Source organism: Rosa rugosa, chromosome 4 (genome assembly GCF_958449725.1).
Source record: "Rosa rugosa chromosome 4, drRosRugo1.1, whole genome shotgun sequence".
NCBI classification, from domain to species: Eukaryota; Viridiplantae; Streptophyta; class Magnoliopsida; order Rosales; family Rosaceae; genus Rosa; species Rosa rugosa.
Genome location: NC_084823.1, coordinates 36,254,771 through 36,268,918, shown reverse-complemented (window position 1 = coordinate 36,268,918; position 14,148 = coordinate 36,254,771).

The window sequence follows — 14,148 nt, the reverse complement described above, 5'->3', positions numbered from 1 at the left end:
CACTTGATGTTGAGGTAAGAGTGTTCTGCATTACTTCCACTCTTGCAATCCAATACGTTGACTTGATAGAATAATGTCCTCTCTTCTCCGGGCTCCAAATTAACCGGTCTGGGCAGTGATTACGACTTAGAGGAATACAAAGAATTCGTGAGGCAATGTCATTAGGAAATAAACTTTGAACTGCATCTGCTTTGCACTGCCTAGTTGTGCTATCAATGAGGTCTGCGACTTTGTTAAAAGAGGTGTGTTGAGGTCTGATAGGTCGATAAGAGGCTTGCACAGGAATCCATCGATCACTCCAAATATCAACTTGTTCACCATCTCCAATTTTCCGTTGTATGCCCGCTTTAAGTACAGCTCTGCCTTGTAGTATACTTCTCCAAGAGAAGGAAGGAGAGTCACCAACTGCAGCCTCCCAAAAGGAGCACTGAGGAAAGTACATAGCTTTATATAAGGGCTAAATACTGATTACTACCCTGTGGTTTGGGTCCAAAATCAATTCAGTCCCTGAACTTCTAATTTCATCAAAAACACCCCTGCACTTTCAATTTTGATCTAATAGGTCCAATTTGTTAGTTTTCCAATAATTGAAGTTATTTAACTAGTTAACGTGGCTCATATATGGCCTATGTTTTATGATGTGGTGTCGAGGTGGCCTGCATAGTCAATTTAGGAGTGAGTCCTACTATTAAAAATAAATAGTTTTTCAACAAATAATCCAACTATAACTTGAACTCATAACAAAATATTAACGAATTGGACCTATTAGATCAAAATTGAAAGTGCAGGGGTGTTTTTGATGAAATTAGAAGTCCAGGGACTGAATTGATTTTGGACCTAAACCACAGGGTAGTAACTAGTAATTAGCCCTTTAACCTAGCAATCAAAGAGTGTGGATTGGAGAGAATCCTCCATCCTTGTTTAGCAAGCATAGCAATATTGTAAGCATAGATGTTTTTAAAACCCATACCTCCCTCTTGCTTGGTTAAACAAAGTCTCTCCCAACTTCTCTAATGGATTTTCTTTTTCTTATCTGTGTCTCCCCAAAAAAATGAGGCGCATAGCTGATGAATATCATCACACATACTTTTTGGTAGTAGATAACAATTCATAGCATAAAGAGGCATTGTCTGAACCACTGTCTTGATGAGAATTTCCTTGCCTGCACAACTTAGAATCTTGGATTTCCAGTTAATTAACTTCTTAAACAACTTCTCCTTGATGTAAGCAAATTTTGCTGTCTTGGATTTCCCCACCCTCAATAGTAAACCAAGGTATTTGTCATGCTCTTCTTTTCTTTCTACTTAAAGGATGGATGCCAGGCTGGTTTGGATATCAATATTGACATTCCTGCTTAAGACAACACTGCTTTTTTGGAAGTTCACTCTTTGTCCAGAAGCTTGTTCATAGACATTGAGAACATGTTTAAATGCATGACATTCCGCAATAGTAGATGTTCCAAATAATAGGGAGTCATCTGCAAAAAATAAATGATGGAGAATAGGAGCTTGTAGGCACATTTTAAGTCCATGAATCATATTAGTTTGCACAGCCTTTGTGATCAGAGCTGATAGGCCTTATGCACAGAGAATGAACAAGTAGGGTGATAAAGGATCTCCTTGCCGGATTCCTCTGGTAGGTAAAATATGTGGAGTTGGCTCTCCTTGCACCAATATTGAGTAGCTGACTGTGGTCACATTGTTCATGACCATGGCTATCCAGTTCGGATGAAACCCTAGCTTGGTTAGGATAGCTTGCAGATAAGGCCACTCTAACCTGTCATATGCCTTGCTAATGTATAACTTCAAGGAGAAAAAGCCAGTTTCTTGTTGACGAAGCTTATGCATGAAATGTGCTGCTTCATTGGCCACCAAGGTATTATCAGATATTATTCTTCCTAGCACATATGCACTCTGCAGTGGAGATATAATATGAGGTAGCCACACCTTCAATCTATTGGCAACAACTTTGGAACAAATCCTGCAAATGACATTGCTTAAAGCAATTGGACAAAACTAAGCAGCTTCTTTAGGGCTCTTTATTTTCGGTATTAAGCAAAGATAAGTGAAGTTGGTAGCTCTCCTCATGTCACCTGTTTCCAAGAAGCTACGTATTTCCATACATACATCAACTCCCACAATATTCCAATATTTTTGAAAAAAGAACGGGGACATACCGTCAGGGCCAGGGCTTTTCGATGGGTGCATTTGAAAGAGGGCATCTTTGATTTCTGATCATCAGAGTAAGGCTGCATAAGATGTTCATTCATTTCAGAAGACACTTTTGTTGGTGTTGCTTGCATGATTGCTTCTATAGCCTCTAAGTTGGTACTTTCAATGGTGAAAACGTTATTGAAATAAGCTAGCAGGAGTCTTTGAATCTCATCTGGTTCCACTTACCACTGTCCTTGTTCATCATTGAGCCCTCTGATTAGGTTTTTACTTTTCCTATTAGTAGCCCTTCTATGAAAAAAGGCTGAATTCCTGTCACCATCCTTAAGCCATATTGCCCGAGATCTTTGTCTCCAATACTTCTCCTGTTGAGCTAGAAGTTGACTGTGTTTTACATGCAACTGCCTTTGTTCTTCGTATTGCTCTGGTGAATAAGGCCTATGCATGCGATCGTTGAGCTTTTCTTGAATGATTCTCATTTCCACCTTTTGATTATTCAGTTCAGATGAATACCACTGCATCAAAGTGTCTCCCGTGTCTTGGATTTTCAGTGCCACTTGTCCTAGCGTTGTGGGAATGGTCTTTTGCCATGTCAAACTTGACATAAGGGTTGGAGAAAGTAAATCTGTCAAAAGTGATTGCTAGGCACTCCACGTGACAAAAAACTCTCCCACTGGAGATGCTCTATGCCTAGAATTGTACACCAGAAGTGCAAAAATCATTCTACCACCATGGTTAAGATGTATTTATTTGGTTAATTTTAGAGTTAACCATCTTTTTGGATACCATCTGCATCTCACTTTATGTGGTAGTTGAATGAGGTGACACAGGCGCACAGCCACGTCATTTAATGAAATTCTTTGATAGGTTTGGTTTTGTGCTATATCAATTGCCATCTAAGGTGGATGTAGGTGATATGCATCCAAAAAGAAGGTTCACCTAGCATAAAATCTCTCTAAACTTTATACATAAAATGGTTTGTGCCCATAGAGTTCTAATTTGATCACACATACCCTCATACTATCCAATGGAGCCAATCATAGCCATCAATCAACTAATTCGTCAAGTTTTTCATGAATTGTTGATGTAACGCGTCAATTCCGGCCTGTTTTTAGCCTTAACGATATAAATAATGTATTTCTTGAGTGACACAAGGCCAAAAAATAGTATAAGCGTGCTCACCATATCAACATTCCATGAAACCATTGATAGCTTAGATAAGTTTTGGCTATGATTGATAATATTAGAAAATACAAGAGCATATGTGATCAAATTAAAAATTTGAGGACGCAAATAATTTTTAATTATAAAGTTTAAAGAAGTAAAATAAATGTAGCTCTTAATTTTGTCTATGGCATTAGCATCTAATTAACTAAAACAACACTTTTCAAATAGCCTAATAGTGGTACAATTTATTTTTGTTTTATATTTTAGCTTCTCAAAAATAAATTTCTGAGTCTAGTACAGTCTATGCCACCTCCGACATCATTCTCTCAAAACAAGAGAAACTTGTACTCAAATCATCATCAAGAGATGCTTCAAGCCTCCAACCCCTGCCACAGGAGCTACCTGCATTCTCCCAAAAATGACCTGACATAGTAGTGACTGTAATTCTGGAAAAATCCTCCAACACAAACTAAACTTTTTGACTGATGTAATTCTCGGAGGTTCCATGAAGCAGCAGCCGCCACTAGGGGAGATCCAAATACTCGGCGATCAATGTCGTTGGTCAAAAATGGTGGGGCCGTGTTACGCGCTGGCGTCACGAACTTTAATCCTGACCCTTGATAGGGTCGCCCGCATTCGTCTCTTTCTGTGTTTTTTTAAGCCCCAACCATATTAATTAAAAATAATCCCTGAAAATAAATTAATTAATTATTCAGACACGTTTTGCTTGATGCGTGTCGTAAAAGCACGTTTTTTTTTTTTTTTAATAGGTTAGGCACGTGTATATTCCACCTTCCCATGTGAAAAACCCCTCCCACCTTGTTTATATTTATCTTTTCTTTATTATTTTATTTATTGGATTTTTATTCTCTTATCCTTTTGATTTTCTTTAGTCAAACCCCATCATCAATCATAGGGGTTTATATATTCATGCACCACTAAGGCTTGCAGCGTCTTCAGTGTTTCACTCAACCTGGCTCCATCTCTTCCCTGTTGCAATAATTCTTCGACGGTAAATCTGTATCAAACTTTACCAAATGTCAAGCGTTTTAATTTTGGAAGCTTGGTAGATCTGTTTGCTTTGTATGTGGATAACTTCTCTTCCTTCTCAATGTTCTACTGTATCTTCTGTACTGTTAATGGCGGCTAGACTGTATGTCTTTGCTATGTTGATGGAGACTCCATAAATTATGGAATATAGGAGCTCAGTTGATGGAGGAAAAACTTATTTTTGTTCGTGCTAAAATGGGCATGCTTTATTTTGGGTGATCGAGTCAATATCATAACCACATGATTTTGATATCTAGTCTACCGGTTCCTCGATCTTTCCTTGAAGTCTTTTTTTTTTTTTTTTTTTTTTTTTTTGAGCTTGTTTAAGTGATTGGGTATGAGTGATTAGATCAACTTGATATCTAATTCATCAGGAGGCTAAAATTAATTTTCTTTTGAGATTAATGTTACAACAATCATCTAATTAATACATTTTCTTGTTAATGTCTCATTGCTAAAGACATGATTCTTGAGACGATGTGCCTAACATGAGCCTAAGGTTCCAAAAGGATTTGCAATCTAAGATTACCTGAAGACCACTTACTCTGCATTTTTAGAGCTTTACCCTAAATTTACTTTTTGAGGCTCACGACATACATCAACTTTTCTTTACAAAAAGGGTACAACACCCCCATTATGAGGTATGCAAATCTTAGACACCAAAATCTCAACTAGACTCCATTAATACTTTACCGACTTAGATATCCAAGGCTCTTTAGAAGGTATCATACTAGTGTTACTTTGATAAGTTTTATTTATTTTATAGATATACTGGACGATCAGGAGGGTCAGGTCATCCTAATTTGGAGGACTTGTGGAAATCGATCTTGAAGAGATTATCTAATTTTAGATATCAACACAATCGATTGTTATCGAATCGAGCTAAGAACAATCATTTTAAATTTTAATCTCATATTACGAGACAAAATGACAATAGAGCATAATTATTATTACTTTTGACATTCCATTTATAAGGTGTATTAGTTAGTTAGATAATCACTAATGCCTCGTTTGGTTCACGGAAAGGAAAGTAATTCCTTTGTCTTTCTCATGGGAAGGGAAATGAAATTTCCCAACAACTTTCCATTCCGATGTTTGGTAACGTAAGGAAAGTTATTAAAAGTTTATCAATAATGTAATAAAATAATATGTTGTGAGTAATAAATGCAAGGAAATAATAGGGGAAAGTGATTCCTTTGAGATTTGGAAGGAACTACTTTCCCCCTTATTTTCCCTTCCTTCAGGAAACGATTTCCTTTCCTTTTGCATCCCAAACGCAGTTCCTTTCCTGATGCTTCTTTTCCGCTAACCAAACGTGGTCTAAAAGGAATCCAGATCTTGTCATTATCAATTACATCACGCTTTAAGTAGTGATTAAGAAAAGATAATTATTGTTAATCGGGGTTATGAATCAGGACATGGTTCCATTAAGATTTTTTTTTTTTTTTTTTTTTTGAAGAATATCATGTTGATATATTAATAGACTCAGGCCAGAAAGGACCATTACATATCCTCCCTCTACCATCTCAGGGTAGATAAAGAGTTTGTGGTATACCACAGCGATACATAGATTAGATCCGATCATTTGACGGTACCAATGCTCACTTATTCAAGAAAGCCTATAAACTATGTTACCAAAGACAAGTAAATAGGCTAAGTCCATTAAGATTAGTCATGCCTTTCATTATAATATGTTCTGCAAAAGTAAAATAATATATTACTTTGTTTGGGCAGCAAGTGGGTGAACTCTATTTTTGTTAGTCATCGGAAAAAAAAAAGTGGGTGAACTCTACTGTCATTATAGTAATATTTGCACATGGAGCGTACGTACATGAGTCATGAGCTCTGCCTATTCAATTAGGGGATGGAGAGGGAGAGAGATTTCGACTAGTTGTTTATACGATACATGTTTATCATAATCTTTACGTGCAGGGACGTAGCCAGGAATGACAGAAGGGTTGGGCTAATTTTATACATACAAAATTTTTGCGAAGAACTCTTTTTTTTTGTGAGGTTTGGAACCCTGTGGGAGGCTCATCCTCACGCCTTTGTTATTCAAAACATACAATGGGGGGGGACATAAAACCAAAACTCCGTAAATTAAAACATACAAGCATAAATCTATCTGAATCGTACCATTCGAGGCCCACTAACTTCAAATTCAGTAATCACTGAATCATTATCAATACTATCGGCAAAGTCTTTTTCAATGTAGAGAACCATCAAATCATCAAGAAAATCATCTTCCATCTTATTTCGAAGTCTGTTTTTTATGATGTTCATAGATGAAAATGCTCTCTCTGTTGTTGCTGTAGAAACTGGCAGAGTCAGAACAAGGCAAATCAACCTGTAAATCATAGGAAAGAATGCAGACTTTCTTGATTCATTTGGATGATCATATAGCAACTTCATGCTTTAATATATATACATTTTGCAACAAATTACCATTCTACTCGTTGTTTAGTATTTGGTTAATTTGGACCGTTAAAGAACACAAGCCAGACCCTTTCAAAAAAAAAAAAAAAAAAAAGGATAATATGATTATGATCTTTCATTCTTTCTGTACTCTTTTTCGCAGCTTATTGAGTATAATCATACAAACTCGATCATAGCCATGCGAACTAGCTTATTTTGTGAACAAATTTCTGGAATGAGAGATCCATTCCCAATTATCAACCTTAATCATTGTAACAGCAACAACCCGATACAGAGATCCATTCCCAATTATCAACCCATCATCATTCATCAACAACCCATTACCCATCAGCAATGACAATCAATTTATTCAATTATCAAACATTCAACAAAAATACGTCCCTGCCCACTACAGCAATGACAATCAATCAACCAAAAATCCAAAACATTCCCAATTATCAACCCATCAGCAATGACAATCAATCAACCAAAAATTCAATACCTAGTAACCTGGGATCTGGATTGAAGCCTTGAAACTGCGGAAGTCGCAGACTTGCAGTGGAGCTGTGGTCTGTGGAGGTGGCTCGGCGGACTGCCGGGACTTGCTAATCGAACCTGGAAGGCTGGAACTCTAGAAGGCGGAAGCAAAATGGGGACAGCGGCACAGCGCCACAGGGGGAGAAGGGGAGCATCTGAGACTCCGAGAGTCGACCTACATCAGTATATATATATATATATTTTTTTTATTGAGCTATACCCATACTTGGTCGATTTTGGGCCAAATTTTCCCTTGGGCTGTAGCCCTTGTCTTGGCTACGTCCATGTTTACGTGTTTTTTTTATTTTATAAGTTGAATTGATTCCACTGTAGTCCTTTATAGTTTCAATCTTCGCAATCAAGTTCTTGAAATGATGAATATGACACTTGCAAGGTTACATGATTTTTTTATCTTCTACTAAAAAAAAAATTACAGAACAACACATAGATCCGAAACTTGATTATAAAGTCAAAAACTAAGGAGTCTACCGACTTCATTTTGTTACAATTTGAAATATCTATACATTCTAACTTTAATTAACAAAAGCATGACATTTAACGAAATTTTTGTTACTATAATGCCCCACAACATAAGTAAGAATACCACTTAACATAATGATATATATATATATATATATATATATTTTTTTTTTACCTTCAAATTCAAACTACAAAGGTTCTCAGTTCTCACAATGATTGTACGTCTCCTTGCTATCCAAGAAATCTTCTCTAAGATCAAAGATTATTTTGTTCTTGGTGAGCTTGCACAGGATATCAAAGTCATGTCATTTGCTCACCTCAGATCAGGCTTCATCATTATCTTGCATAATAAGAGGCAAGGTAGACAGAATTCGGTCTAATTTAAACTCCTTTTCCAGATCGATTTCACATGCCTCCCATGAACAAATGTCAAAAACCTCGAAAGGTGACGGTGACCTACATGATCATCTTTTACCAATCACAACCTAAATATTATCTTCCTGCTCTTTCTTTTTTTCTTGGCCAAAAATGACCAAAATGATCCCCCATTGTAGGGCCTTCCACAATGACGAGACAGTTGTGGGGATAGATGCAGTGCAAGTGAAATGGGGAAAAGTCGCAGGAGCTAAACGTGAAAGCAATTCTAACCCAAAGTCCCTCAACAAGCCAATCATGGCCTCCATATTTTTGTGTTAATTATTGTTTCATATATAATTGCTGTTTTCTTTTTTTCAATTATTGTGGTTTATCTGGTTCGCGTTCTTTTGTAGCAGCCGTCGTGAATCGTACACGACGTCGTACAGCGACTCAAAATACATCACGCATGCATGGAGCCACGGACCAATTCCGAATCGTCTCTATATGTATTGTACGCATTTTAACAGGCTCTTCTCAGTTTGGCAGCTGGTGCAACCACAAGTCAACACGTGGTGGGTCATGATTCGGTGCCATTTTAAACTGATGAAATCTACCAGAACTATGAATGTACTGTACCTTAGAGCATCTCCAACCATTTAGCTATAAGTCATTTTGACTTTGGCTTTTTGGTAGAGATATCTCCAACCATGCTCTTGCTTTAGCTACTTTGACTCTTGAGCCATAACTGGAGTCAAAATGACTCAAGTTTGTAGTACGAAAGCCAAATTTCTTTGGCTGAAAAAATAGTGGGCCCCGCTGCATGTGCTGCATATTGTAGTTAATTAATTCTCAAAAATGATTAATTTATTAAATGACTTTGGCTTTTGACTAAAGATGATTGGAGATGCAAAAATTGAATGAATAGTGATGACATTAGGGGAGTCATATTTTGCATATGGCTTTGGCTTTTGACTAAATGGTTGGAGATGCTCTTAGTAGCTTTCCTCCAACTAACTTTTTTTTTTCTCCCCCGGTATGTAGCTAGCTATAGCCTATAGCTAGGCTGCCTTTCTTATGGAATTAAAAGTGTAAAACAATAATTTTCACTTAAATCTATTAGATTTGGCCAAGTAGTGAGAAATGGTGAAAAAATATAGAGCTAAAATTATTTTACCACTCTGAACTTTATACCTAAAATTATTTGTGCCTCTAATATGACCGCTTGTACCCCTGTATTCTCTAATGTGATTGATTATAGCCAATCCTTAATTAATCCATCAATTTCTTCATATAATGTTGCTCACTCAAACTAGATTTTGGCCTTCAATCATGCAAGAAACACATCATTTACATGTCGAAAGCTAAAAACTGGCCCTAAGTGGACTCTCATCATCACCAATTTATGAAGAAATTAATGAATTAGTTTACTAATGGCTTTGGTTGATCATATTGGAGAGTATAAGGGCATATGTGATCAAATTAGAAGTTTGGGGACACAAATGATTTTAGGTGTAAAGTTCAGAGTGATAAAATGAATTTAACTCAAAAATATATCAAAAGTAACCAAAAGCGGAGCTAAAATTTCAACATAAAACTGGAAATACATTCTATTTCACTAAAGATAACAGTTCAATTTTTGGCGAAGTGGGGGTTCAGTTAATTTTACTTGGTTTCCCTCTATAGTATGTTCAAGTCTATCATTTAATGGCCAGCTTCAGTTGGCTAAGCTCACTACTTAGCTCCGCCAGAAGAGTAACAAATAGCAATTTACTTTGTCTCAAATAAATGGGATGCCAAATGTGGGATTTTATTAAAAAATTTCTCGCATAAAATACAATTAGTATATATATATATATATATCATATCCAGAGCGGAGGTCCGCTTTGAAATTAAAGTGTGAACTTCAAGTTTTGGGTCGCTTTTCGGTCGCATATTCACATCTCGACCGTTCAGTTTTTAGGTACTAGTGTATAGATCATCTCTGCAAATTTTCAGCCAAATTGATGATCGTTAAGGCATTGATTACTGCCTTAAAGCTAGTACGGTTCAGGTTGACAGATTCAGTCCGTCGATTGATCATCAATTTGGCTGAAAATTTGCAGAGATGATCTATACATTAGGACCTAAAAACTGAACGGTTAATATATGAATATGTGATCGAAAAGTGGCAAAAAACTGAAAATCCGTTAAAATATATATGAAATATTTTACAACAAGTCTACAATACAATTACGAGACGTTCAATTATTGAAGCATAACTATTCATGCCACTAACTTATATAACGGAAATGCTCCTTATCTCATATATTATACCCACTAATTCATACATGTGGCTCATGTTTTAACCATCTAATTAATTAAACACCAATAAGTAACTAATCAAAAACAAGTTTATTTTTCCAACAGGACCTACATAGCTAGCTTTCTCCACGATATTTTTAGTTTGCAATGATATGGATAAGGATTCAAATTGAACTTAACCTGGACCATCTCAATTTGATATTATAATTGAGACATATTTAATGAGGTTAATTAATAACGAATGAAAGATAAGTAAACGAAGCCTCACCGGCAAAAAAAGATTCAGCCAGCTAGTGGGAATTTAGAAAGAGATTCAACACGTGGTCAGACAAAAAAAGATGCTCAAGTTCTGTCTGTTTCGTCGACCGCATACCCTCTGGTTCCCTCCGCGCGCGAAGAGGCACAAGCTTGCCGCCGCGTACGATATTGATGAAACTCAGTAAGAAACACGTGGTCCAAAGTCCAAACTGTGTGCGAGTGAAAGAGTCTCAAAGAGTGACACCCTAACCCTAATTAACACTAACTCCGACGAGAAAGAGAGAGCAAATTTAAGTGTGTGGAGTAGAGGCAGAGGGTGCAGATCGAGGCAATCATGAAGCATATATGTTTAATTTATGCTGATGTTTAGGTACGAGTACTACTACTCTAATCAGTAATCACAGACCAAAAAAATTGAAAAGCTACGAGCTAGTATTAGTCTAAATAGTCTCAGTAGGAGAATATCTGGAAAGGTAATGAAGCACATGTTTCTTTTCTGATTGATTAATTAGACTAATAAATTTAGATTGAGTTGGGGGTAGTTCGGTAGTCTTGGAGATGTGGCATTGCTGTATGATGAAACCGATCGCCCCAACTTTCTATAGTGCTCGAACTTTTCTCTTCCATCTGCTTTTGTTTTGGGATATGCAGTTTCCGTCGACCTTAATCACCTGATTAATAATGTTACACTAAATCGTCAAAAAAAAAAATTGTTACACTAGCTTAACTAGAACAATTAATCATAAGAAGATTTTACAGCGACTAATATGATATATACCATTTTAACAACAAATGAGAAAAGTTGTTAGGTGATCTGTGCAGTCCAGTTAAAGTCGACATTGTTTTGTCTATGGCTTTGGCAACAACCCTAGTCGTTCTTGCGCAACGAGTTATTGCACTCGACCTCAGGATCTTCAACGTACGTTTTCCTTGTATTACCTTATCACGACGTGTTTTACTCGCATCGGGGATGGAGGCTGGGCTGTAGTCTCTCTCTCTTTTGGGTTTTTGGTGATGACCAACATGATGGTTCGAGTTTTAATTTTATTGTTGGGACTTTGTCCATTTACCTCATTTTTAGGGAATTTTTTTCCATTTGCTCCATTAAGTTTTATTAATTCCCCTTTACTCAAAACACTCTAAGGAAGTCTTCCCTAACACCCCATTAATTTTGTTTTCTTTATTTATTGTTTATTTTTGAGACTATTTTACCCTCACCCCTTTATTACTTAGAGAGCGAGACCATAGGAGACTTCGCCGAAGCCCGTCACCGGTTGCCGGAATCCGGATTCCCTAACACCCCATTAATTTTGTTTTCTTTGTTTATTGTTTATTTTTGAGACTATTTTACCCTCACCCCTTTATTACTTAGAGAGCAAGACCATAGGAGACTTCGTCGGAGCCCGTCACCGGTATCCGGATTCCGGCCACATATCGCCAGATTCCGGCCACCCGTCGCTGGACTCCGGTCAACGGCCGCCACCCACTAGCTTCTGTAAAAACCTCGTCGGAGGTCTCTAAAGAGGTCGTCGGAGATCTCAAGGTCGCCGAAAAATTTTATTGCCCTCAAATAGACCTGTATTGCCCCTCAATAGACCTCTATTGCCCCCCAATAGATCTTTATTGGGGGGAAATAGAGGTTTATGAAACCTCGTCGGAAGTCTCCAAATAGGTTGTTGGAGATCTCATATAGGGCCAGAAAGGTTTATTGCTACATCCAATAGACTTGTATTGCCCCCCCCCCCCCCCCCCCAATAGACATTTCGGTTGCCGGAATAGGAACTAATTTCCCTAAAATTAGACAAATAAAACTTTGATTAAGGAAAAAACAAGGAGATTACATCAATTCAAAACATCTATTGTCTCCCAATAGATGTCTATTGCCCCCCCCCCCCCCCAATAGAACCTTTTTTTATCCTTTTCTTTTGGGCATTCTGCCCCATTTTACCAAAAAAATAAAAATAAATAAATGATTTGGGCATCCAGAATTGATTTGATTTGAGAATGTTCATTAGCTACATTTAGCACATGGCAACTACTGCAATACCACCAAAGTAATCTATAATTGTTCAAAAGCCATTAAAGCAAGGTCCAGTGCATATCCAATTGCTCACAAAGTTTTCACCGATTTTCATAAACACTAACCAACAAAGTTTTCATTATTCAATCAACTCCGCTCCACACTAACCTAACAAAGCCCCAAAATACATAAACATCACCGATTTTCATTATTCAATCAATTAGGACAAAGTTTTCACCAACAGAATCCAAAACATATAAACATCACCGACACAATTCTCACAATCGAAGAGAGCTTACTAAAACTAATACCAAATCTCTGGATTAACAATGAAGCCGAGGCCATTTGATATAGGCGAGAGTGAGAATGGTTTCTCCAATAAGAAATAGACGAACCTTGGCCCGCCGACAAGGACGATCGGCGGGGATCTGGCCGAGAGCGTGAGAGAGAGAGAAAGAGAGAGTATGAGAGATACGTTTTGTGATTTATTAATTATTTGGATGACAAAATTGTCTTTTTGCTTTAAAATGAGTAAGTGGGAATGAAAATATATTGGTGGTGCAAGTGGAAATATCTTGACTCAATTTTGTGCATTGGGTCAGGGCCCCTTTATTGTGCTCTAATCTCTATTGTGTATACATCCCGACTCCTTAGAGTTTCTCATTGCGGGGGCTTTTAGAGGTTTTTGGATTGTATCTATGTCCCGACTGATATTTGGATCCGAATTGGTTGCGAGTTCGGATCTGAACCTTTCTCTGTCTTTTTTACTCGAATTTATATACAGTGCTATAACACACCAGTGACACCACATACCAAGCATATCTACAATATTTGGTGGATATTTGGATTCTCAGGACAAACTAACAAAACCGATCGATTGACTATGACATTATTCGTTCTAATTCATGAATCATGAACGTTCTAAGTCTGCATTTTAAACGTGCGCATGACATTGACTACCCAGTATCCACTATATTACTTATGATTGGTTATTTTGTGGAGAATAACTATAGCTAAGGACCTTTGATGCCACAGGTACCTGTGTGGACTCAAAATGTGAGAGGCAACTGTCAGTTGGTCCCAAGTTGAGGAGATTTCTCTAGCCAAAAGTAAGATGCAGTCATCTGCTCAAGTTACTTTCATACCATAAATAATTTGTCCATGTTTTTTTTTTCCAGAGTAGTGTTCATTATCAATAACAAGATTCAGGAGATTTGGTATATTTCATAAAATAAAAAAGAAAATAAAAAAATAGAGCCACGTAGAATCTGGTTCTTATCTATACTATATATAAGAGAAGAGGCTTTGTTAACCAAAGTAAGTGTGAAAAGACAATAAAACCCTTAGACCTTATATTAATTTAAATTAATAAATTTTGATGATTGAGTGGTA